This window comes from Gossypium hirsutum, chromosome A01 (genome assembly GCF_007990345.1).
Source record: "Gossypium hirsutum isolate 1008001.06 chromosome A01, Gossypium_hirsutum_v2.1, whole genome shotgun sequence".
Lineage (NCBI taxonomy): Eukaryota > Viridiplantae > Streptophyta > Magnoliopsida > Malvales > Malvaceae > Gossypium > Gossypium hirsutum.
The window spans coordinates 51647419-51672958 of NC_053424.1; the positions used below are offsets into that span (position 1 = coordinate 51647419).

The 25540-nt window shown below is 34.8% G+C and overlaps 1 non-coding gene across 1 annotated transcript; it reads right to left on the bottom strand.

Moving 5' to 3' along the window:
* Positions 1–17211: 17211 nt before the first annotated feature.
* Positions 17212–17318, bottom strand: LOC121207592 (small nucleolar RNA R71). The gene has a single exon (XR_005902676.1). It is a non-coding gene; the product is annotated as a small nucleolar RNA R71 (small nucleolar RNA).
* Positions 17319–25540: the final 8222 nt, after the last annotated feature.

The following is a 25540-nucleotide window of genomic DNA, read 5'->3' on the forward strand; positions in this document are numbered from 1 at the left end:
TTATAATAAGCATTTTATTTTATTTTCCTACAATTTATTTCTTTTTTATTGCTTTGTTCCAAGGTTTTTGGTCAAGGTTTTTCCCCTTTTATTTACAAGTACATTGTCCTTGTACGAGCTTGCTTGCATTTTAAAGTTAATAGGTTGTTCACCATACCTAAATGGGGGCAAATTGCATTATTTTCTAATCAAATATCACATTTTTTGTCGGTCTTGAGATATATTCTATTACATGTATATACATTTGTATATATATTTTTTGATCTTGAGAATACTCACATTTTTTTTATGAATCTCCTACAAATTACTTAAATATATAATTTAAGATTTTGATTTTGGGATGGATTTTAAGGTTTCAAATTTGATTAAAAGTGATAAACAACTATATCTTGAACTTAGTGCTAAAGCAACTTATACTTGGTGGTAAATACATTTATTATGTACAACGACTATATTTGTATCATCATATTTCTTTTATCTCTCTCGTTTCTTGCTATTTTCCTTCAGTTTCTTGATTATTTGAGTTGTTTAACCTTTATTTTTTTTACAGCCAACAACGACAATGACTCAATCATTTTGCCTTTCAGAAGATGCATCAGATACAATGAGAATTAATCCTTTACCTTGATTTTTCTTTTGAAGTTTATGATTGTATAAAATAAATTTATGATTGAACATTTATTATTGTAGTATTCTTCTATTATGTGTATGAACGACCTGATTTCTAGTGGTGTCGACAAATGCAGTTTAATTTTCATAAATCGAGTTCGCAAATATAAAATGAGAATATTTGCAGAGTTAATATGAAACTATAATAAAGATTGGTTAAGTAATTTTGCCGAAAAGATAGTTAATTAAAACTTTGGGACTAAATTGTAAAAATTCAATCGCTATTGAGTTTTAATTAAGAAAAAGCTTGGGGACCTACATAACAATTATCCAAATGATTAAAATGATTAATAAACCAATAATGAATGGATGATATTAAAGTGTGATGATGAATTACAATTAAACTAATTTAATAATTAAAAATGTGTAAATGCATATTAATTAACAAATAAATCATACATAATTATAATAATTAAAACACTAATTTGGAAATATATATATATCTATGAAATTTGAGTGGAAGGAAATATGAAAGCTTGTAATCTTCTTTCTTTGCTTGTTTCCATTAAAAGAGAAAGAATAAAATTTTCAAACTTTGCAAATTACATTTAGCAACCAAAATCTTAAAATTAAATACGACGTTAGGCAGTCATGAGAGAAATGTAACATTTGTTTTTCAGTTCAATCGGAACAATGGTTTCCGAATCATAAATCCGAGTCAGAGAGAAAATTTATTTTAATATTATTGCATGGGCTGCATTATGATATGAATAACGTATGAAAATTTTGTTAAGAAAATTTTACCGATTTCATGTTTAATTATAGGAAGGACCTAATTGCATAAAATGCAAAGTTTGAATTCTAATAGCTAGAAGGATTTAATAGCTATAGAATTCAAAATTTGAGGTCCTTATATGGTAATTAGACCATTAAAAAAAGTTAGTAGATATTTATGATGATTCATCCATGGAAATTAAAGAAAAGAAAAGGACTAAATTAGAAAGTTAAAAAATTTAAAGATGATAATTAAATTAAAAAACAAAAATATCATATTATTATCATCTTCTTCCCAAAAATTTCTATGGAAACCCTAGGAAAAAGAAAGAAAATCAAGCAAGCCTAATTGGGTAAGTAATCTTGTCCCGTTTTTAGTACTTTTTATATTTTCGAGATCGGAATAACCTAATCTAGCTATTTTGGGGATTAATTTGCAAAGTTATCAAAGTATTAAAATTTTTCCACAGATGAATATGCTTAAAATTTGAAATTTATGGTAGAAAATGAAAGGTCGTTGATAGATAAACAACTTTTGTAAAGGAAATTTTGATGAAATTGTGATCTAGGGACTAAACTGTAAAGATGTAAAATTCATGGAAAATTTCTGATTTTTGTGAAATACATGAGTTTTAAATGTTATATGAAAATTTTAGTTAGGCTTGGAATAGAGATTAAATTGCATGAATTTCATTTTCCGAGCCTAGGGACAAAATTGAAATTAATCAAAAGTATAGGGGTAAAATAGTAATTTTTCCTAAGATGTGAATTGAATGGAATTGAATGTGAATTTTATTAAATTAATGTTAAATTCTTTTATATAGATTCGGATAACTCAAATACGAAGTTAGACCGAGGAAACGAAAAAGTGTTGGATTAGTAGATTTCTGTATACGAACAAGTGACGAGGTAAGTTTTTGTAACTAAATTATATATATTTATATGTTTGAATTGAATGTTGTATATGTGAATTATATTATTTCCATGTATATGAAATCGATTGAATATCTGATACTTCCTGGCAAATGTTAAGTCTCGTTTGGACAAATGAAAATCGATGGATGCAAGTTTCCCGTATTGGTTGTAGTCTTGTATATGTTGTGGACACACCATTGCTTGAAAGAGAGTTCTATTATTAGCCCTCTCAAGCTTCCTGTATTATATGGTTCTTGCGAGATTCCCGTTAATAGCTCTTCGAAGCATCCCTATAGGTTGTGATCCTACATTTGTTGTGGACACACCTTAGCTCTTATGAGCATCTTAATTATAGTCTCTTCGTGAGCTTCCTGTTAAATTGGCTCTTTGTGAGCTTCCCAATAGTACTCGCTTGAACTTCCTAATATATAGCTATCTAGAGCACCTGTTATATGGCTATTTATGAGTTTCCTAATATGGTTCTTTGTGAACTTCCGATAGCCCAGATAAGCTTCCCGATAGGCTATTTGTGGCCTTCCCAAAATGGCTTTGTATGAGCTTTTCGTTACAAGGCTTGAGAGTGTGCTTCCTAGTTATGTGCTCTGATGAGCACCCCCATATATGAATTGACAGATCATTGATAAGTACATCTTGTGTGTACTACCCGGGTATCTATCGATATTTCAATGATTCAACAGACAAAACTCCTGATATGAGAAAATATGAGAATTAAATGAATTATATCTTGAATATTCCTTGAAATACTTGGAAATTTTTGTATGATAAGCTCATCTTTGTTTTCTTGATATTCATGAAAATTTCATGACTAACTTATTTGATGAGAGCATGTGCCTAGGCAATTGGCCACAATGTTTTGGATGCATATTTGTGTGCTTACTTTAAATGAATATGATTGGTAAGTTAAATTCTTATTATACAGACTTACTAAGCATAATATGCTTACTTTGTTTTACTTCCTTTGTTTTATATTGCTCGAAAGCTCATGAAGTTAGTACTGGTCGGAAACACATCACACTATCCTTTGGACTTCTCGGTATATAAAACAAGAAAATTTTTGATATTGGTATAATGGCATGTATAAGCTAAGTAGGCATAATGATAAAATGTTTTGGTTGTAACTAGCCATTGGAATGACTAGTGCTAATCATACTTTGATGTGGTTATATAAAGGCCTTATCATGCTTGATGTGTGTATTGAAATGGTTGAGTAATGGAAGATACACAAATATATTAATGGTTGCATGAATGGGTAAAATATACTCATATGTTTATATGGTCAATTAGGTAAGAATCAAATATTTGGTTAAATAGGATGTTATGAAATGTATTGAACTTGAAATTGGAAGTAAACGACTTTTACTAAGCGATTTTCGATGAAAACGTCCGAAAGGACCGTTTTGTAAGAGTTGTAAAATTGGCATAAATGGGTGATTTAGTGGAAATTGGGGGCTGTCATAGCTATGAAAAATGATCAGCATGTCATAAAACATAAGAAAATAGGATGAAGTTTAATTTCTGAGCATTGGGGAAAAAGTGCAAATATGTAAAAGTTTAGGGGTCAAAATGAAAATTTGTAAAAATATGATTTTTGGACCCCTATGAATAATGTGACTAATTAGTAGGCTAAATGTGATATTATAGATCAAGGAAAACAAGATTCGGGCTTAGAACGAGGTTGAACAAGGTTAAGCACAAACTCGAAATAAATAGTCGTACTCGAAATCGAGGTAAGCTCATATGTCAATGATAATGCAATGATATTATCATTGTTCATACTTGAACCTAAATTGATGTGTTAACATTGTGTGATGGATATTTATTTAGTTGATATGAAGATTATATATTGTAACAAATGCCAAATTATAATTATATGCAATACCATGTTTATCTTATGGACTAATGTCTAAATAAACATGGAAATGTGTTAAATTGAATGTACATTCCATGAGTGGATATGCCTAATGAGAAACTTGATGGAAAGAGAAAAAAAAATCTCGGTTGAATAAAAAGGGAAATTCGATGGATAAACCATGGCTTACATGACTTGAGATCCTACATGTGTTGCAGAAAAGGATTTAGCCTGGATGAGTGATTCGTTGATCTCAAATATAGAAAGGATCTAGCCCGGACAGGTGTTCCTTAAGTGATCGAGCCTCTTGAAGAATATGTATGCATTAAGGATTTAGCCCAGACGGGTAATCCGATTAGGGTTTGAATTTAACTTGGACTGGTAATTCAGATCCGAGCTCATTGAGAGTGCTTGTCATTACAAAGGATTTAGCCTGGACTGGTAATCTCGACTTCACTCTATGAGTTTATATTAGGGGGGATTTAGCCTGGACTGGTAATCCCACCGTAAGATGTGAGATTCGCGGGAGTGCGTATATGAAATGATTACTTATATGAATTGACGGTGAATGGGATATCCATCGAGATTCCAAGAAATTCAACGAGATTAATATGAGAAATGAAATAAAAGGTTCTTGCCATGATACATAATGTATGTTGTATGATAATATTATGATGCATGTGAGTTGTCATGTTTGGACGAGTGCAGTGCTAAATAATAGCACAGGTAAGTACTCGAAACCCTTGAGCACGTGTTTGACATGTGAAATGAAATGGATTTATGACGATGGTGCAAATGAATGAATGATATTTATGAGAATAATTTCTATGAAAAGTTTGTGATGGTTATTATCTTGTTGCACTAAGACAGATTTGGTACAGCAGCATTGGTCCGACTTTGAAAATCCACCAAAAATTATGGAACTTGAATTAAAGACTGAGTAAAATATGGAATTAAAGCTTAATGAGTCTAGTTTCACATAAAGGAAATGGTGTAAGCAAAAGAATTCTGTATCATGAGATATTTGAATTCTTGTGAGACAGTGTCGGAGTGATTCTAGACTCCCTTGTCTCAACTTTGGAAAATAACTAGAAATTGTAAAAAAATAATTATGAGTTAAAATTCATATGAATGAAGACGGGAACATTATCCAAGTCTCTTACTAGGAGAGAAATAAATTTTAGTGAAGAAAGGTCGAAGCTGTCAAACAGTGAAATAAGGGAGACTTTGAATAATAAATTGTACTTATTGGCTAAACCAAAAATTCTGAAAATTTTATTATAAGAATAGATATGAGTCTAGTTTCTGGGAAAATTAACGGATATTAATTTGGAGTTCCTTAGCTCGAGTTATAAATAATTTATCGACTATGACTCGAGTAGACAGCTTGACCAGAATATGAATAAAAGCATAATTATAGTTATTTTACCTAAGGAAACATGTTATTATAATGCTTATTATTTTCATATGAACTTACTAAGCGTAAAGCTTACTCCCCATTTTCATTTTTTTCTAGTTTTGACAGGTCAGCTCGGGGTTGGAGATCGTCGGAGGCAGCATCACACTATCGAGCCTTTACCCTTGGAGTATTGACATGTATATGTTAAACGTGTTCAAGTAAGTGGCATGTATAGGAACTTAGTTTTTCTATGATCAATGTTGTTGTGATTAGCCAAATGTATTGGCTTATAATGATTTGTTGTATTTAGCCATGAGATGTGGCTTATAATGATTTTGGCTTGTAAGCCTATTCATCCATGATATGTGTAAATGTCTTGTGATGTGGGTATGTGATTATGCATGTTCACTATGTATAAGAAGTATATGGCATATGTACATGTTGAATGGCTTAGGACCATTCGAGGTGGTCATGGCCATGGACTAAATGTGTGATATGGTAATAAGTTGTTAGTGCCCTAAACATGGATGTTTAATTTACAAGTTAGTATAGGACACGGGTAGGCCACACGGGCGTGTCCCATAGCCAAGTTCCAAAGTCAGTATTGAACATGGGCAGTCCACACGGACGTGTGCCATGGCTGTGTTTAAAAGTCAGTGTTGCCCACGGACTAAAGGCATGGGCGTGCCCCAAGCCACACAGGCGTGTGAGTGTACATGGCCCATCTACACGGGCGTGTGACACTCCTAACCTAGAAATTTTTAAGTTTCCCAAGGTTTACCAAATGTTTTCGGTTTTGTCCTGAGCCGCCCTAATGTAGATTATAGGCCTTAATGGCCTGTATAAGGGACGATATGCATATGTTCTAGAAGTTTAATTTTTGGACGAAATTTGGTGACCTAGTTTTGTATGTTTATGAATGTTTAAGTCTGGTAATACCTCGAACCCTGTCCCGATGTTGGATACGGGTGAGGGGTGTTACATTTAGTGGTATCAGAGCTATGGTTTAGTCGATTCTCAAACTAACCTAGCATATGTATGAGAGTTTAGCTATACATGCCACCGATTTGTGATAGTGTGATATCTCCCGATGTGGATGAGAGCCATTTTGTTTAGACAATGGTACTCTCCAACCGAGCTATACCGACCATGTTTTATGAGAAGCTAAGGCATTCGAGTAAAGTACAATTATAATGAGCTTAAAATTTGAATAATATGAATAAAAGTTCGTGATATGTATGCGATAACATATGAGATGAAAGTTTAAACTGTGATGTATCTGTCCATGTTTGTTTGGCCTTATAAAAGGTTTTATGCCTGGTTTGTTGGATTGAATGAATGAGATTTGTAGGCTGTCCAAAATCCATAGAATGCATACCTAAATATACTTGTTTAAATAAGATAACTGAAAAATTCTTGTCATATGAATGTGAATAAAAGTTTTCCTGAAGTGAATGATATGTTTATGAAAATGTTATTTTGATAATGAACTAGTGATATATGTATATGAGTATGAGAAACGAGTTAGGGATCTTACGACCCCACCCCCTTACAGAGTGGTGTTTTGTGAAGGAATTTCACAAGAATCGTATTGAATAAGTCCACAAATATGATACCAAAGAGTTCAGCTATTAAATGGTTATGAACACGATCAGAGATTAAATCGGGTTGATAAATAACGACAGGAATAGTAAGGTAAGATGTTGGGAAATGTATTAATTGGAAATTTCTTCAGAACTGAACTTCTTTAATGAGAAGCACAATGTTTGATTTACGATGGCAGAAATAACTGAAGGAATAATGTTGAAAGGTAAGATACCAGATTATTGCAGTCTTTTCCGAGGTATTCTGTATGTTTAACTGTTCTCGAAAATATTTTTATGGTTGCTGCCCTACTGATAAAATCCTTGATTTATGAGAGTGCTTCCTAATCATGATGTATAGACGAAATATTGATGGCCTGACTGGTACATAATCTGTATTGCTCTATGTCTCTCTGGCATATCATTACATTCCATCTAATGGGACTTTATGAAATAATACGCACGATGATATAAATCTGTTTCTCCAAATTGATGATCTATTCAATATACATATATGGGAAGATAAATTATCCTTATTGCATTTAATCCCAGTGGGTTGGATTGATGTATTCTTCTGGACTTCTTTTCTCTGAAGAAGTATCAAGATCCTTCACATCTTTCTTATGAACATTTTTTTGGGTCTTTCATTATGATATGGTATCTTGGATTTCTGTACCTTGGATATCTTTATCTTGGATTCCTTTGTCATGGATTTCTTTATTCTGGTTTTCTTGTTATCTTCATCTCAAAAAATTACCAATGATCACTTGTATCCAAGGTATGTTCTTCAACCTATGATGGCTATGTCGATTATAAACGTGTTCCTGGTTTGATTATAGTAACGTGATGACCTCCGTATGTAGATTTCTCTAAATCTTCGTGTAAAGAACTGATATCAATAAAGGTATACATGATGAAAATTGCAGTTTCAGTTTGTATGGTGGGTTCCTTTCCTCCAGTAAGCTAATCCAAGTTAATGCATTCAATTGAGGCATTTTTGTTATCTTGAGCTAATGCAATTGAAATGGACTTTGGTTAGTATGATAAGTGAGTTTGAATGGTTTCATGTCAGACTATCCTATCAACTGAAAAAGAGGATCTTTTAAAATGTCATTTATTGATGATTAATACCGACTTAGTGGTTCAAGTGGTATTGATTATTATTTGAAAGATTAAATAAAGTATTCATGTCTGGAAACAAGATTTTACCTCTCTTTGGGTAAAGGATAGATAGTCTGAATGAAAGTGCATATATATATATCTTAAGAGACCCTGATACGATTTAAAGTTGTTCTAAATGATAAAGTTTCTGTCTTGTGAAAGTTGAATGGTCTATTACATGTTATTAAAGCTTTGAATGAGCGAGAATGTTATTGACCAAAGTCTTTGAATCGATGGGGTATGTGCTGAATAAAAAATTTTCTTGAATTTCAATAATGTGTTATTGAATAAATTGTGATGTGTCCTAAGTCAGTAAAGCAATGGGATGGCTAATGTATCTACTGTCCTAAAGGGAATTGAGTGTGAGATTGTGCAACTGACTTAAGTTGATTATTGCCTGATTTTTTAGAAGGGAAGAATGTGGTTACAAGTACTTGAAATAAAAATTCCGAGCTTATGCAGAGAGTTTGCAAGAAAAATCACAGGAGTAATATATTGATGATCGAGTTTAGAACTCGACATTTCTAATCTTTGTAATTGAATACATGAAAGGCTATCAGGACTACTGCTGAACATCGGGTGATATCAGAACGATCTTCGTTAGTAGTGATATTAGAATGGAAATGAAAACGAGATGATTATGGATTTCTTGTCAGGATTATTCTTATATTTGAAAGAGAAAAAGGATGAATGAATTTTTGGTTGACATATGATAAAATTCGCAAATCGTCTTGGTAACTGTTAAATTTGCCCAACGGGTTAATGGAATCATGTATTGATGAGAGTATAAGATTTATTGGGAAGCTAGTCCTGGTTAATTGGATTGGGATACGGACTTTCATATATCATGAGTTATTGGGAAAGCTAAATAAGACCCTGGATTTTAATGAAGGCTAAAGTAAAAGGTTCTTTAGCACTAATTATGAGATGGTAAAGATTATGAGGAACTAAACCACTCTTTTGGTAAGATTTTCGGGGACGAAAATCCTTAAAGGGGGGAGAAATATAACATCCCAAATTAGGGCCTAGTCAGAACAGTGGTTTCGGGACCACAAATCTGACGTAAGAAAATTTATTTTTATTATATTTTTATGGTCTACAATTTCACGAAATGATTTCGTGAAAATTTAGTTCGAAAATTCGACGTTTGGGCACTCAATTTGGTCAAAAGGACTAAATTGTAAAAAGTAAAAAAGTTGAGTTCTACATGTTAGAGGTATCAAATAGTTATGAAATTTTAAATGGGAGGTCCTTAAATGGTAATTAGACCATTGCATAACTTGTTGGACAAAAACGACCTTGGATGGGTAAAATTTCAAAGAAAGGTAAAAAGGGCATTTTGGTCATTTAGGGGTAAAATACATTAAAAGACAGATTTTAAAACCCAAATGTGTCCCTTTCTTCTTGCTTCAGCCGAATTTACCTAGGGTAGCCATGGTCAGGGTTTGGCCAAGCTTCCAAGCTCAATAGTAAGTGATTTCGAGCCCCGTTTTTAATGTTCTTTACATTTTTGAAATCCCGGTAACATGCTCTAGCTATTTCTGCCATTATTTTGAGCAAGAGTTTGTGTTTAAAAATTTACCCATGAATGACATGCTTGTATTTTGATGTATAATGGTAGAAAATGAGTGTTGGGTGTTTAATAAATGACTTTTATTAAGCGATTTTCGATGAAAACGTCCGAAAGGACTGTTTCGTAAAAGTTGTAAAATTGGCCATAAATGAGTGATTTAGTGGAAATTGGAGGCTGTCATAGTTATGAAAAATGATCAGCATGTCATAAAACATAAGAAAATAGGATGAATTTTAATTTCTAAGTATTGGGGCAAAAGTGTAAATATGTAAAAGTTTAGGGGTCAAAATGAAAATTTGTAAAAATATGATTTTTGGACCCCTATGAATAATGTGACTAATTAGTAGGCTAAATGTGATATTATAGATCAAGGAAAACAAGATTCGGGCTTAGAACGAGGTTGAACAAGGTTAAGAACAAACTCGAAATAAATAGTCGTACTCGAAATCGAGGTAAGTTCATATGTCAATGATAATGCAATGATATTATTATTGTTCATACTTTAACCTAAATTGATGTGTGAACATTGTGTGATGGATATTTATTTAGTTGATATGAAGATTATATATTGTAACAAATGCTAAATTATAATTATATGCAATACCATGTTTATCTTATGGACTAATGTGTAAATAAACATGGAAATGTGTTAAATTGAATGTACATTGCATGAGCAGATATGCCTAATGGGATAACTGATGGAAAGAGATAAAAATCTCGGTTGAATAAAAAGGGAAATTCGATGGATAAACCATGGCTTACATGACTTGAGATCCTGCATGTGTTGCAGAAAAGGATTTAGCCTGGACGAGTACTCCGTTGATCTCAAATATAGAAAGGATCTAGCCCGGACGGGTGTTCCTTAAGTGATCGAGCCTCCTGAAGAATATGTATGCATTAAGGATTTAGCCCGGACGGGTAATTCGATTGGGGTTTGAATTTAGCCTAGACTGGTAATTCAAATCTGAGCTTATTGAGAGTGCTTGTCATTACAAGGGATTTAGCCTGGACTGGTAATCCCGACATCACTCCATGAGTTTATATTACGGGGATTTAGCCTGGACTGGTAATCCCACCGTAAGATGTGAGGTTCACGGGAGTGTGCATATGAAATGATCACTTGTATAAATTGACGGTGAATGAGATATCCATCGAGATTCCGAGAAATTCAACGAGATTAATATGAGAAATGAAATAAAAGGTTCTTGCCATGATACATAATGTATGTTATATGATAATATTATGATGCATGTGAGTTGTCATGTTTGGACGAGTGCAGTGCTAAATGATAGCACAAGTAAGTACTCGAAACCCATGAGCTTGTGTTTGACATGTGAAATGAAATGGACTTATGACGATGGTGCAAATGAATGAATGATATTTATGAGAATAATTTCTATGACAAATTTGTGGTGGTTATTATCTTGTTGCACTAAGACAGATTTGGTATAGTAACATTGGTCCAACTTTGAAAATCCACCAAAAATTGTGGAAATTGAATTAATGACTGAATAAAATATGAAATTAAAGACTAATGAGTCTAGTTTCAAATAAAGGAAATGGTGTATACAAAAGAATTCTGTATCATGAGATATTTGAATTCTTGTGATATTTGAATTCTTGTGAGACAGAGTCGGAGTGATTCCAGACTCCCCTGTCTCAAATTTGGAAAATCACTAGAAATTGTAAAAAAATAATTATGAGTTAAAATTCATATGAATGAAATCCATAATGAGTCTACTTTAATGAGTAAGAGATAGGAAAATTATCAAAGTCTCGTATTAGGAGATAAAAAAATTTTAGTGAAGAAAGGTCAAACCTGTCAAACAGCGAAATAGGGGAGACTTTGAATAATAAACTGTACTTATTGACTAAACCAAAAATTCTGAAAATTTTATTATAAGAATATATATGAGTCTAGTTTCTTGGAAAATTAACGGATATTAATTTGGATTTCCTTATCTCGAGTTATAAATAATTTCTCGACTATGACTAAAGTATACAACTTGACCAGAATATGAATAAAAGCATAATTATAGTTATTTTACCTAAGGAAACATGTTATTATAATGCTTATTAGTTTCATATGGACTTACTAAGTGGAAAGCTTACTCCTCCTTTTCATTTTTTTTCTAGTTTTGACAGGTTAGCTCGGGGTTGGAGATTGTTGGAGGCAGCATCACACTATCGAGCCTTTACCCTTGGAGTATTGGCATGTATATGTTAAATGTGTTCAAGTGAGTGGCATGTATAGGGACTTAGTGTTTCTATGATCGATGTTGTTGTGATTAGCCAAATGTATTGGCTTATAATGATTTGTTGTATGTAGCCATGAGATGTGGCTTATAATGATTTTGGCTTGTGAGCCTATTCATCCATGATATGTGTAAATGTCTTGTGATGTGGGTATGTGATTATGCTTGTTCACTATGTATAAGAAGTATATGACATATGTACATGGTGAATGGCTTAGGACCATTCGAGGTGGTTATGGCCATGGAATAAATGTGTGATATGGTAATAAGTTGTTAGTGCCCTAAACATGGATGTTTAATTTATAAGTTAGTATAGGACACGGGTAGGCCACACGGGTGTGTCCCATAGCCATGTCCCAAAGTCAGTATTGAACAGGGGCAGTCCATACGGGAGTGTGCCATGGCCGTGTTTAAAAGTTAGTATTGCCCACAGACTAAGGGCATGGGCGTGCCCCAAGCCACACGGGTGTGTGACACTCCTAAGCTAGAAATTTTTAAGTTGCCCAAAGTTTACCGAATGTTTTCGGTTTTGTCCCGAACCGCCCTAATGTAGATTATAGGCCTCAATGGCCTGTATAAGGGACGATATGCATATGTTCTAGAAGTTTTAATTTTTGGGTGAAATTTAGTGACCCGGTTTTGTATGTTTATGAATGTTTAAGTCTGGTAATGCCTTGAGCCTTGTCCCGGTGTTGGATACGGGTGAGGGGTGTTACACAATCTATCCAAGGAAAAATCCATACATATTGGAATAAAGTGTGCAGACTTTGTCAATCGATCAACAATTACCCAAATGGCATCTTTCTTCTTTGGAGACAATGGTAACCTCGTTACAAAGTCTGTATTAATTCTTTCCCATTTCCATTCTGGTATCGTAACTGGCTGTAATAATCCAGAAGGCAACTGATATCCAGCTTTTACTTGCTAAAATATTAAACATTTGAATACAAACTCAGAAATATCTTGTTTCATTCCCAGCTACCAGTACATCTTTTTCAGATTATTATACATTTTATTACTACCAGGATGTATAGACATGTTAACGTAACGAGCTTCTTTCAAAATCTTCTGTACTAGTTCTAAAATTTTTGGTACAAATACTCTGCCTTTAAATAACAAAAAAACCATCAGTCCCGATCTGAAATTCTGAGTTAGGAGTCGTTTCACTTTGTATTCGTTTTGCTTGCAGCTTACTAGCATTCTTTTGAGCTTTAGAGATTTGTTGTAAAACGTTGTTTAGCTTTTAACTCATCTATGATTGAACCATCATTAGATAATGACAATTGAGTATTCATTGCTTGCAAAGTATATAAAGATTTTCTACTCAGAGCATCTACCACTACATTGGCTTTTCCCGGATGATAGTCAATGATGAGGTCATAATCTTTCAGTAATTCAAGCCATCTGCCCTGTTTCAAGTTCAAATCTTTCTGTGACATCAAATATTTTAGACTTTTATGATCAGTGAATATGTGACATTTTTCACTAAACAAGTAATGTCGCTAGATTTTCAATGTGAACACAATGGCTGCCAATTCAAGATCATGTGTCAGGTAGTTTCTTTCATTTGGTTTTAGCTGTCTTGAAGCATAAACTACTACTTTACCATGTTGCATCAAAACACAGCCTAAACCATTCAATGACGCATCACAATAAACTATAAATTCCTTGCCCAACTCTGGCTGAACTAACACTTGTGCTTCTTTCAATAAAGCTTTTAATCTATCAAAACTCTGCTAGCATTTGTTAGTCCACTCAAAGTTTACATCTTTCTATAGCAAACGAGTCATCGAAGAAGCTATCTTTGAAAAACCTTTACAAACCTCCAATAGTAAGCAACTAGTCCCAGAAAATTTCAGACTTCAGACACATTCTTTGGTGGCTTCCAATTAACAATGGCTGAAATTTTATTCGGGTCTACTTTGACACCTTTAGCAGATACTATATGCTCGAGAAAACTAACTTCCCATAGCCAAAATTCACATTTACTGAATTTGGCGTACAATTGTTTCTCTCGCAGGGTTTACAACACTATTCTCAAATGCTCAGCATGTTCATTTTCATCTCGGGAGTAAACTAAAATATCATCTATAAATACCACCAAAAACCTATCCAAATACGGGCTGAAAATTCTATTTATTAGATTCATAAACACTGCAGGTGCATTTGTCAAGCCGAATGGCATCACAAGGAACTCATAGTGTCCATACCTGGTTCTAAAAGCTATCTTTGGTACATCCAAATATTTTACCTGTAATTAATAATAGCCAGAATGGAGATTAACTTGGAAAATACAGTGGCACATTTTAACTGGTCAAACAGGTCATCAATACGAAGCAAATGATACTTGTTCTTTATTGTAACATTGTTGAGCTGTCTGTAATCAATACACAGCCTTAACGATCCATCCTTCTTCTTTACAAATAGAACTGGTGCACCTCAAGGTGAGAAGGCAGGTTGAGCAAAACCTCTGTCAATCAATTCTTCCAACTATGTTTTTAGTTATTTCAATTCAGTAGGAGCCATACTGTAAGGTGCTATGGATATAAGTGTTGTACCTGGAACAAAATCTATAAAGAATTCCACTTCTTTATCCGGTGGTAAACCGGGAAATTCTTCTGGGAATATATCAGGAAATTCACATACATTCGACACTGAATGTAACACCCCTTATCCGTATTCAATGCTGGAACATGATACGAGGCATTACCAAACTTACATCACAAGCAAATATATAATTTCGAGTCATAAAATTTCATCCAAATTAAAATAATTTGCATTCAAAGATAAAGTCTCTAATGTGAGCCTACGAGGCCCAAAACAATCTTTGGAAGTGGTTCGAGACTAAACCGAGCACTTAGAAAAAAATTACAAAACTTAGTAAATTTTTTTCGTGCATAGGGGTCACACGCCTTGTGGTTTGGGACACACTCGTGTGGGCAGGCCGTGTGGTCACACACACCCGTGTCCCTAATCCGTGTAACTCTCTATTTTGTGATAAACCATAATTTATACATATTTTTATCCCATGCTTAGCCCATTTATGAATGGTTTCTCCTTAGATTTGGTGAATTCGATGCTCCTAATCCTTTAATTTCATGTTTTATACTTAGGAGAGTATGGGAGAGTAAAAAGAGTGAGAAACGGGCCGAAAACGAAGAAAATAGACCTATATGGGAAATCAACATGGCCTGGACTTCCTCACACAGGCGTGTCACACGACCGTGTCCATTTGGCAGGATTGAAGCACGACTTATACGGGTAGACTACACGCCCGTGCCTATTCAACAGCCTTGACCACGGGCTGGAGTAATCGCACACGGGCGTGTCCCTACTGAGCCCAAGTATAGTTCTATTTGGAAAAGGCCAATTTTTAGGGCTCTTAGGCATCCAAAAGCCAATTTAAACACCTGAGGAGGCACTTAAGAGGGGGACGCAGAGTAGGAAGCAAGGAGTTACTCAAGGAAAGCCGATTGATCTATCTTAGAAACCGGATTCATCATCAAGACTAAAGATCTCCCTTCAAGTTCCTTCAGGAGTTTTGGGTTTTCTTATGTTTTGTTATCTTTATGCTTTTGAGATGTTTTCTTTCATAAGTATGAACTAAACCCCCTAAATACCTAAGGGGAATGAAACCTAAGACGAATCTTGTTATTATTATCTGAATTGTATGATAAATATTTGACTTGTTCTTAATTATGTGTTCTTAATTCTTGTTTTGATATTCCAAGATATTAATTCAAGTTAAGCTCTTATTCAGAGGAGGAATAGACCCTGTCTAAGATTAAATTTGTCATAATTAAGTGGAGTTGATTGCACACCTAGAGATAATGTGATAAGATTTTGCCAGATTAGGGTGAAACCTAATAAAGGAATCCATAGAGTGAGTTAATACAATTCTAGGGTGTTAATTAGAAAGAAATTTTAATTATTCAACCTAGGGTTAGACGTTATTAGTCTCGAGAGAGATAATAATATAACTTAGGGTTTTCTACGGATCAAGTCAAATGAATAAATCGTCTGATTCATAGTCAAATAACAAGTGAAGTCTAGGTGGATTTTGCCTTTGGTATTTTCTTAATCAATCAAATTTTCCCAAAAGTATTTTCCTAAATTTTCTTTCTGTGCATTCTTAGTTTAGTAATTATTTTAGATAACCAAACCTCATAATTTTTAGGCTAGATAATAAAAAGGAAGTAAATACTAGTACTCATGGTTCCTTTGGGTTCGACAATCCGGTCTTGCTGAACTATACTACTGTTTGATAGGTACAGTTGCCTTAATCATGATAATAAGTTAGTCTCAAGAATGATTCATTCATAAATCTTTAAAACCTATCACGAATATCAAGTATCAAGTTTTTGGCACCGTTGCTGGGGAACTAGGATATTAGGAACACTCGATTTTTATTACTTTAGCCATTTTACTTTTATTACAATTTAAAATTTTATTTTTTTTCTAATTCCTCATTTATTTTATTCTGACAGGTTTTTCTAGTTTATGACCAGAAGAAACCCGTCAAGACCGTTACTGTTTGATAGTGAGATCGATCGTACAGTTCGCAGAAACCGAAGAGAAATAAGGCGAAGCTTACGATACACAGAGGAAGAGCAAGAGGATGATATTTCAACCACAACCGAGGAGATGGCTGAAAACAAGAAAATTCGCTACCTCCTACGATTATTGTTAATTAGAATCCTGCTTCGCGCTCTATGTATGATTATGCTAAACCTTCTTTAACAGAAACTGAATCGAGCATAGTTAGACCTACTGTAGCTGCAAATACTTTTGAACTGAAACCTAATAAAATTCAAATGATACAGCAATTTGTTCAGTTTGCTGGTTTGCAGGACGAAGATCCTAACGTTCACTTGGCAAACTTTTTGGAACTATGTGATACATGTAAAATTAATGGCGTTTCTGATGACGCCATTCACATTCGGTTATTCCCTTTTTCATTGAGAAACAAAGCTAAATAGTGGTTGAATTCGTTACCATGGGGGTAAATCACTATTTGGGAACAAATGACCGAAAAGTTTTTGTTAAAATATTTTCCGCCGACTAAAATGGCTAAATTACGTAATGATATCTCTTCTTTTGTGCAGATGGATTTAGAAACACTCTACGATGCATGGGAGAGATACAAGGACCTCTTGAGAAGATGCCCTCACCATTGGTTACCACTCTGGCTACAGGTGCAAACCTTTCATAATGGCCTGAATCCTTCGACTCGACAAATGGTTGACGCAGCTGTTGGCGGAACCATCAATAATAAGACACCTAAAGATGCCTATGAATTTATAGAGGAGATGTCGCTGAATAACTATCAGTGGAAAGTAATGAGGACAAAGCCAATGAAAACAACCGGCGTTTATAACGTTAATTCGGTCACCATGCTCTCTAATCAGGTAGAACTCTTGAATAAGAAAATTGATGGTTTTATTAGTTCTTCACAGGTTCACCCATTAATGCAGTGCGAAGCAAGTGGAGGTTGGTCAAGCAATTCAGAATACCCACCTTATGGCCACAACATGGAGAACGAGTAGTTAAATTACATGGGTAATAATCCTCGATCTCAAAATAATCCTTATATTAATACTAACAATGCAGGTTGGAGGAACCACCCAAATTTCTCATGGGGAGGCTAAGGGAATCAGAGACCACCACCTCCAGGCTTCCAACAGCCACCCTACCAACAAGAGAAAAAGCTGAACCTTAAGGAGATGCTAACAAAATTCATCTCAGTGTTAGAAACTCATTTTCAGAACTCCAAGACAACACTTAAAAATCAACAAGCGTCGATCCAAGGGCTCGAAACTTAGATAGGTCAGCTTGCTAAATTGATATCCGAACGACCACAAGGTAGCCTGCCGAGTAACACTGAATTTAACCCAAGGGAGCAAATCAATGCAATTACCATTAAAGATGAGGAAGGGTTAGTTGCACCTGGACCAGAGCAGAGGCAGGAAACTGTGGTAAGTAAAGGTAAGGGTGAGGTGAACCACAATGACCAGAAAACGGTAAGTAAAGAGTACAAACCATGGGTTCCATACCCTAATGCGACAAGGAAAGACAGTACAGATGAAAAATTTGGTAAATTCCTTAAACTATTAAAGAAATTACATATTAACTTACCGTTTATCGAAGCTCTCTCGTAGATGCCAAACGCAATCAAATTTTTAAGAGAGCTTCTAACAAACAAATGAAAGTTGGATGAGGCATCGCATGTGGAGTTGAATGCAGTTTGCTTAGCCATATTACAGAATAAGCTACCCAACAAATTGAAAGATCCAGGGAGTTTTAGGATTCCTTGTTTAATTGGTATTTTAGATGTTCATAATGCATTGGCTGACTTAGGGGCAAGCCTTAATGTTATGCCTTATAAAATGTTTAAACAGCTAGGTCTTGGGAAACCCAAACAAACTAGGATAAGTATTCGATTGGTTGATAAAACCATTAGATTTCCTAGGGGTATCATTGAAGATGTTCTTGTTATGATCGATAAATTTATATACCCAGTAGACTTTGTTGTTCTAGACATGGAAGAGGATAGTAACGCACCTTTGATTTTAGGACGACCCTTTTTAGTGACTGCTAGAACCATTATTGATGTTGGTATAGGTGAACTCACACTTCGTGAGGGAGACAAAACAATCACCCTTCAAGCTCGTAATTTGAGTAACACATCAAAAATCAAAGGTGGTTGTATAAATCATTCTACTAGTACTGATCATGTGGTGAAACCCTCTATGTAGGAAATAGTTTCGAAGAATGCATATGAGCCGTGTTCAAACAATAAAAAAGGACCTATCTATGAAGAATGAAGGCTACAAATCAAGGAGCTAGATGAATGGCAGACACAGAAATCGAGAACTCTTTACAAACCGAAACTGAGCCAGGACAAGCTCAATACCTCACTAAGTCAACTTAAGGTTGGAGACAAAGTACTACTAGATGCAGCACATCCTCGCATTGCCACTCCTGAACCTAATGAAGAAATTCCTCTTACGATACTCAATATGTTCCCATATGGTACAGTCGAGGTAATTCATCCCAAATTCGGCACATTTAAGGTAAACAATACCCGTCTTAAACCTTATATTGATAAAGTTGATAGCAGGGATGAGGAGTGTAAACTCCTCGCACGACCTTGACCATGCAGAAGAGCGGTAAGTCCAGCTTAGACTATAAACAAGTGCTTCTCGGGAGGCACCCCAAGCACTAACGGTGCTAACTTCTTTAAATTTTAGTCTTTAACATTTAATTCACTAACTGAGTCACTGAACATAGGATTTTTAGAACCACATGGCCAGACACACGGGTGTGCCGTAGGCTGTGCACATACCACGGGATGCAACACAGCCGTGTGCTACGGCCGTGTGAAAACAGGGCAAAATTTTTTCCCCAACACGGGATGTGATAAGGTACCACGGCCGGGCGACATGGCCATGGGCGAAACTGCCAAAATAACACGGACATGCGACACGCCCGTGTTTTGAAACCATGGTCAAACATGTCAATTTAGCACAGGCATTCGACACGCCTGTGCCTAGCCCCCATGGTTGACACTGTCACAATCATACACGGGCATGGGGGAAGCGAGCGAAGATTGACACGGCTGTGCAACATGGCCGTGTACACCAATGCACCCAATTTCAAAAACCATGAAATGCACCAATTTCTCTATAAACACTTATTATCTATTTTAGCTTTATCTTTATATTTTGAAATTACTTTTTGTTTCTGTTAATACTATTTTATCTTGAGTTTTTACAATTTTTAGTTTTGCTCTTTCATTATGAGTAATTATGCTTCATTATAGTCCCTAAAAAGTTCTTGATTCTATCACAGTTATAAAGAGCCCCAACGCTCATCATCGCATAGGAACCAAAAACTTCACTACGAAAGGTTCTCCACGATTGCTATGTCCTACTCCACCACGACCATAGCCACCACCAGATATAATATTCTTTTGCCACAGGACTTATGGACTAATGAACCTTTACCAACACTGGAGTATCCTCCTCCACTCTCATCATTACCTTGGCCAATTATTCTCGATAACTCCAATTCGAGGAGTCCATTCATCATTCAGGAAGTTTCACCTCTCTCCCTCTCTTATGATTATATATCTATACTTTTTAATATATCTATCTTTGTACATTGAGGGCAATTTACATCTTAAGTGTGGGGGGGGTCTTTCATATCATCATTAGAAATCCCTGAATTTTTTCTTATTCTCACGTGAATCACTCCTGTCACTATTAGAATGAATTTTAATTAATTTATGATTTTTATTGATATGTCTTGAATTAAAACATAGGCAATTATGCATTGATTGTTTAAAATTTAAGACATTAGGGAATCAAGCACGATGAGTTGATTTTTGAAGAATTAAAAAATTTTAGGTTGTTTCCCTAAGTTTAGGTATTATCTTGAGTTGAAATTCACAAGTTTAAACATCAAAAAGCCATAATTTTTTGTGAGATCTTGAGCCTTTAGAGCATATTTTATTCCTTTCATGCTCACTTTCATTATGAGTGCGTCGGTTTTGATTTGTTATTCTAGAACTTGCTTGATTATGCATGTCAAGACCACACCATTTGATTCGATATGTCAAGATGATAAAGGCACTTAGGTTTAACCCACTCACTCCACAAAAGCCTACCTCCATAATTAACCCTTATTGAACCCCTTTCGAGCCTAACAAGCCATTAATTGATTTACCCTCAGTATTAACCCATAACCCATTATTGTTGAAATCCCCTAATCTAATCCTTATTTTTGTCAAGATTTGATTTGAACAAATTGCTTAGTTATGTTTTGTTCTTCTAAATATTTGACTTGTTCTTAAAAAAAATACTTACATACATATTAGTAGTAATTCGTCATTTTTGAGCTTGAGTGTTAATTCCATATTTTGAGAAGAAGCTTACTTGTATTCAACTGATGACTAATTATTTTTCTAGCTAGGTAATTTTTCAATTCAATCTCGATTCTAACATATTCTTTCAGCTTGTGACCACACCCCCTAACCAAAGCCACATTACAACCCTTTAAAAGACCTTTTTGATTGATGTATCAGCTTAATATATAGTGGTGGAGATTTGATTTTCAAGCAAGCCTATGGCAATAGCTTTTCATATTGCCTAACAAGTGCTTTAATTGATGTCCTTAAACACCTTGAGTGATTTGAGTGAATATTTAGTGAGGATGTTAAACCCTGTGATATTTTGATCAAAGGTAATCATTTAGATTAGGGGAGACACCTATGTTTTCGTGATAAAATGCTCAACTTGGAATGTTTGAAACTTTGATGTACTTTTAGTTGAATTTTCAATGTATGAGTACTTATGGATTATTTTGAGATATTATTGATACGGATTATAAATTCAGAAGAATTTATTTTGATTATGAGTTGAGGATTTTTACTTGAGGACAAGCAAATGCTTAAGTGTGGAGGTATTTGATAAACTGTAATTTATACATATTTTTATCCCATGCTTAGCCCATTTATGAATGGTTTCTCCTTAGATTTGGTGAATTCGATGCTCCTAATCCTTTAATTTCATGTTTTATACTTAGGAGAGCATATGAGAGTAAAAAGAGTGAGAAATGGGTCGAAAATGGAGAAAATGGACCCATGTGGGAAATCAACACGGCCTGGACTTCCTCATATGGGCGTGTCACATGGCCATGTCCATTTGGCAGGATTGAAGCACGACTTACACCGGTAGACTACACGCCCTTGCCTATTCAACAGCCTTGATCAAGGGTTGGAGTAATCACACACGGGCATATCACACGGGCGTGCCACATGGGCGTGTCCCTGCCGAGCCCAAGTATAGTCCTGTTCAGAAAAGGCCAATTTTTATGGCTCTTAGGTATCCAAAAGCCTATTTAAACACCTGAGAAGGCACTTAAGAGGGGGATGCAGAGTAGGAAGTAAGGAATTACTCTAGGAAAATCGATTGATCCATCTCGAAAGACGGATTTATCCTCAAGACTGAAGATCTCCCTTCAAGTTCCTTCAGGAGTTTTGGGTTTTCTTATGTTTTGTTATCTTTATGCTTTTGAGATGTTTTCTTTCATAAGTATGAACTAAACCCCCTAAATACCTAAGAGGAATGAAACCTAAGACGGATCTTGTTATTATTATCTGAATTGTATGATAAATATTTGACTTGTCCTTAATTATGTGTTCTTAATTCTTGTTTTGATATTCCAGGATATTGATTCAAGTTAAGCTCTTATTTAGAGGAGGAATAGACCTTGTCTAAGAGTAAATTTGTCATAATTAAGCGGAGTAGATTGCACGCCTAGAGATAGGGTGATAAGATTTTTCTGGATTAGGTTGAAACCTAATAAGCGAATCCATAGATCGAGTTAATGCAATTCTAGGGTGTTAAGTAGAAAGAGATTTCAATTATTCAACCTAGGGTTAGACGTTATTAGTCTCGAGAGAGATAATAATATAAATTAGGGATTTCTACGGATCAAGTCAAATGAATAAATCGTCTGATTCAGAGTCAAATAAAAAGTGAAGTCTAGATGGATATTTCCTTAGGTATTTTCTTAATCAATCGACTTTTACCAAAAGTATTTTCCCAAATTTTCTTTCTGTGCATTCTTAGTTTAGTAATTAGTTTAGATAACTAAACCTCTTAATTTTTAGGCTAGATAATAAAAAGGAAATAAATACTAGTACTCGTGGTTCCTTTGGGTTTGACAATCCGGCCTTGCTGAAATACTACTGTTCGATAGGTACACTTGCCTTAATCATGATAATAAGTTAGTCTCAAGAACGATTCATTCATAAATCTTTAAAACCTGTCACGAATATCACATATCATTTTGAAAAGCATGAACAAATTAAGGCCACACGGTCAAGTCCCATCCCAGTGTGCTAGGCCATGTGGTTAATTCAATTTTCATAAAATAGGTGCAGAATTCACACGCACGGGATGCACGCCTGTGCCTGAGGCCGTGTCCCTTACACGGCTGAGACACACGCTTGTGTCTCTACTCGTGTGCTAAATTTTGAGCATTCTGTTTCTCAAAATTAAGGTGTAGGGGACACACGGCCGAAACACAGGCCCACGGGGCAAGTCGTGTGTCACACACGGCCTAGACACACGCCCGTGTGTCTATCTGTGTGGACAAAATAAAGGCTAACCAAGCCATTTGTCACCCTCATTTACACCTACACATGCACAAGTTCAAGGCATAATCCATAACACACTTGGACAACCAATAGATCCACAAAACAAGGCCAATTCATGTCATTTCATTATCCGCACTTAACATGTTTTCAACATCATATTCTACCAAACCACATCACACCAAACTCATTAAGCCATATTCAACCATTTATCAAGCATTTATAAACCACATCACACAAGAGATAGTTGCACATGCATGCATATATATATAAGCTTACAACCAATTCAACCAAAATGAGCCAAGTTACATGGCCAAATACCACATCAAGCCTTTGACAATTACAAGCCAATAAATTTGGCCAAATCATAGTGACACATATAACAAAATGACCAACTCCCTATACATGCCATATTCTCAAAATGTTTAAAATCATCGGTACCCAAAATAACGGTTTGATAGTGTGATGCGAACTCCGACAATCTCCAACTCGAGCTAGCTTGGTAACACTATAAAACATGGAAAATAAAACGGAGTAAGCTATATAGCTTAGTAAGCTCGTATGAAAGAAATAATCTAACCTTACCATACGTTAACATGCAAGTAATATAACATAAGATAATGTGTTTTACCATATTCTCATTATCATAATTCATCCCATCACGACTTACCTTGAGTTCATCGTTTCACGAATTTAATAGCCATAATTTTTGAGCGCATACCTGTACCACTCATAATGGTTTCATACTCATTCTCAGCTTTGTCATACCCAGTGAACCACTCGGAATAATAATGTCAGATACTCGGGAAATCCTGCACACAAGGTGCCACAAATGTTGCCATTGCTAACTCTATCTCATAACACATATATGCTCCCTCTCGAGCCAATAATGGGCCTGCTCACACAAGCTGTCAGTCAAGACGTAGCTACTCAGTGCTGCTTACATAGGCTCTCAAGTAACCGTAACATATGCAGATATACTCAGCCACCGGTAGGACGTACAGGACCAGCACCTGGATCTCATAACATAAAACCCTAGTGACATGTCACTTGTATCCTAAACTATTCCTAAGGTTCGACTGGGATTTATCGCTTGCCAAATTGTCATCAAATGTGTCCGTAAGGTCGATTTCACAATTCATGCATAGATTAAAGCATTTAAAATACGTTTAGAGTAAAGCTTATTTAACATACGGATTTACCTTGGTTATAAAGACGACCAAAGAGATTTATTCGTCAATTACTTTATTTTCCCCCCGATCTAGACCCGAACTTCTTTTTTCTTGATCTATAATACCACATTTAACTTATTTAATCATCATATTATTCAATTCAGCCCAAAAACATATTATGGTAAATTTACATTTTTGCCTTTAACTTTTTAACATTTTACAATTTAGTTCCTAGGCTTGTAAAATGAATTTCATTCAATTTCTTCACAACCAAAGCCTAGACGAATGTTGTTTGTTCTCATAACAGCCCACATTTTTCATTTATTCACACTTTTCTACACATTTTATAGACTTTTACAAATAAGTCCCTATTTGACCTTTTTTTTACCGAAAATCACTTTACAAAAGTTGTTTAACAAACATCTAACATGCACTTTCTATCAACAAACATCAAAATAAAAGCATATTCAACATGTGTAAAATTTTAAACTTTAACTTTCTTTCAAATTAATCCTTGAAATAGGTAAATCAAGTTACAACGATCTCAAAAATGTAAAAATTGTTAAAATCAGGACAAGAATGGACTTACAATAGAGCTTGAAAGCTTGGCCAAAACCCTAGTTATAGTTTTCCCCAAAATTTCAGCTATAAGGGACTAAATTGAAGAAGATGACATATTTTATTTAGTTATTTTGGCTTTATTTACCAAATTACCTATTTACCCCTCACTTAAACTTTGAAAATTTACCTACTCCATGTCCATCTTTTCCATCCTAAAGTATAATGGTCTAATTACCATTTAAGGACCTCTAATTTAGAATTTCGTAGCAATTTACTACCTTTACCTATAGAACTCAAATTTTGCATCTATTGCAATTTAGTCCTTCTAGTCAAATTGAGTACTCAATCGATAAAATTTCTTAACGAAATTTTCACACAATTATTCTATCATGCTATAGACCTTAAAGAAATAAGAAAACGAATATTTCTACTTTGGATTTATGGTCCTAAAACCACTGTTCCAATTTGATCGAAAAATGAGCTGTTACATCTCTCCCCCTTTAAAGA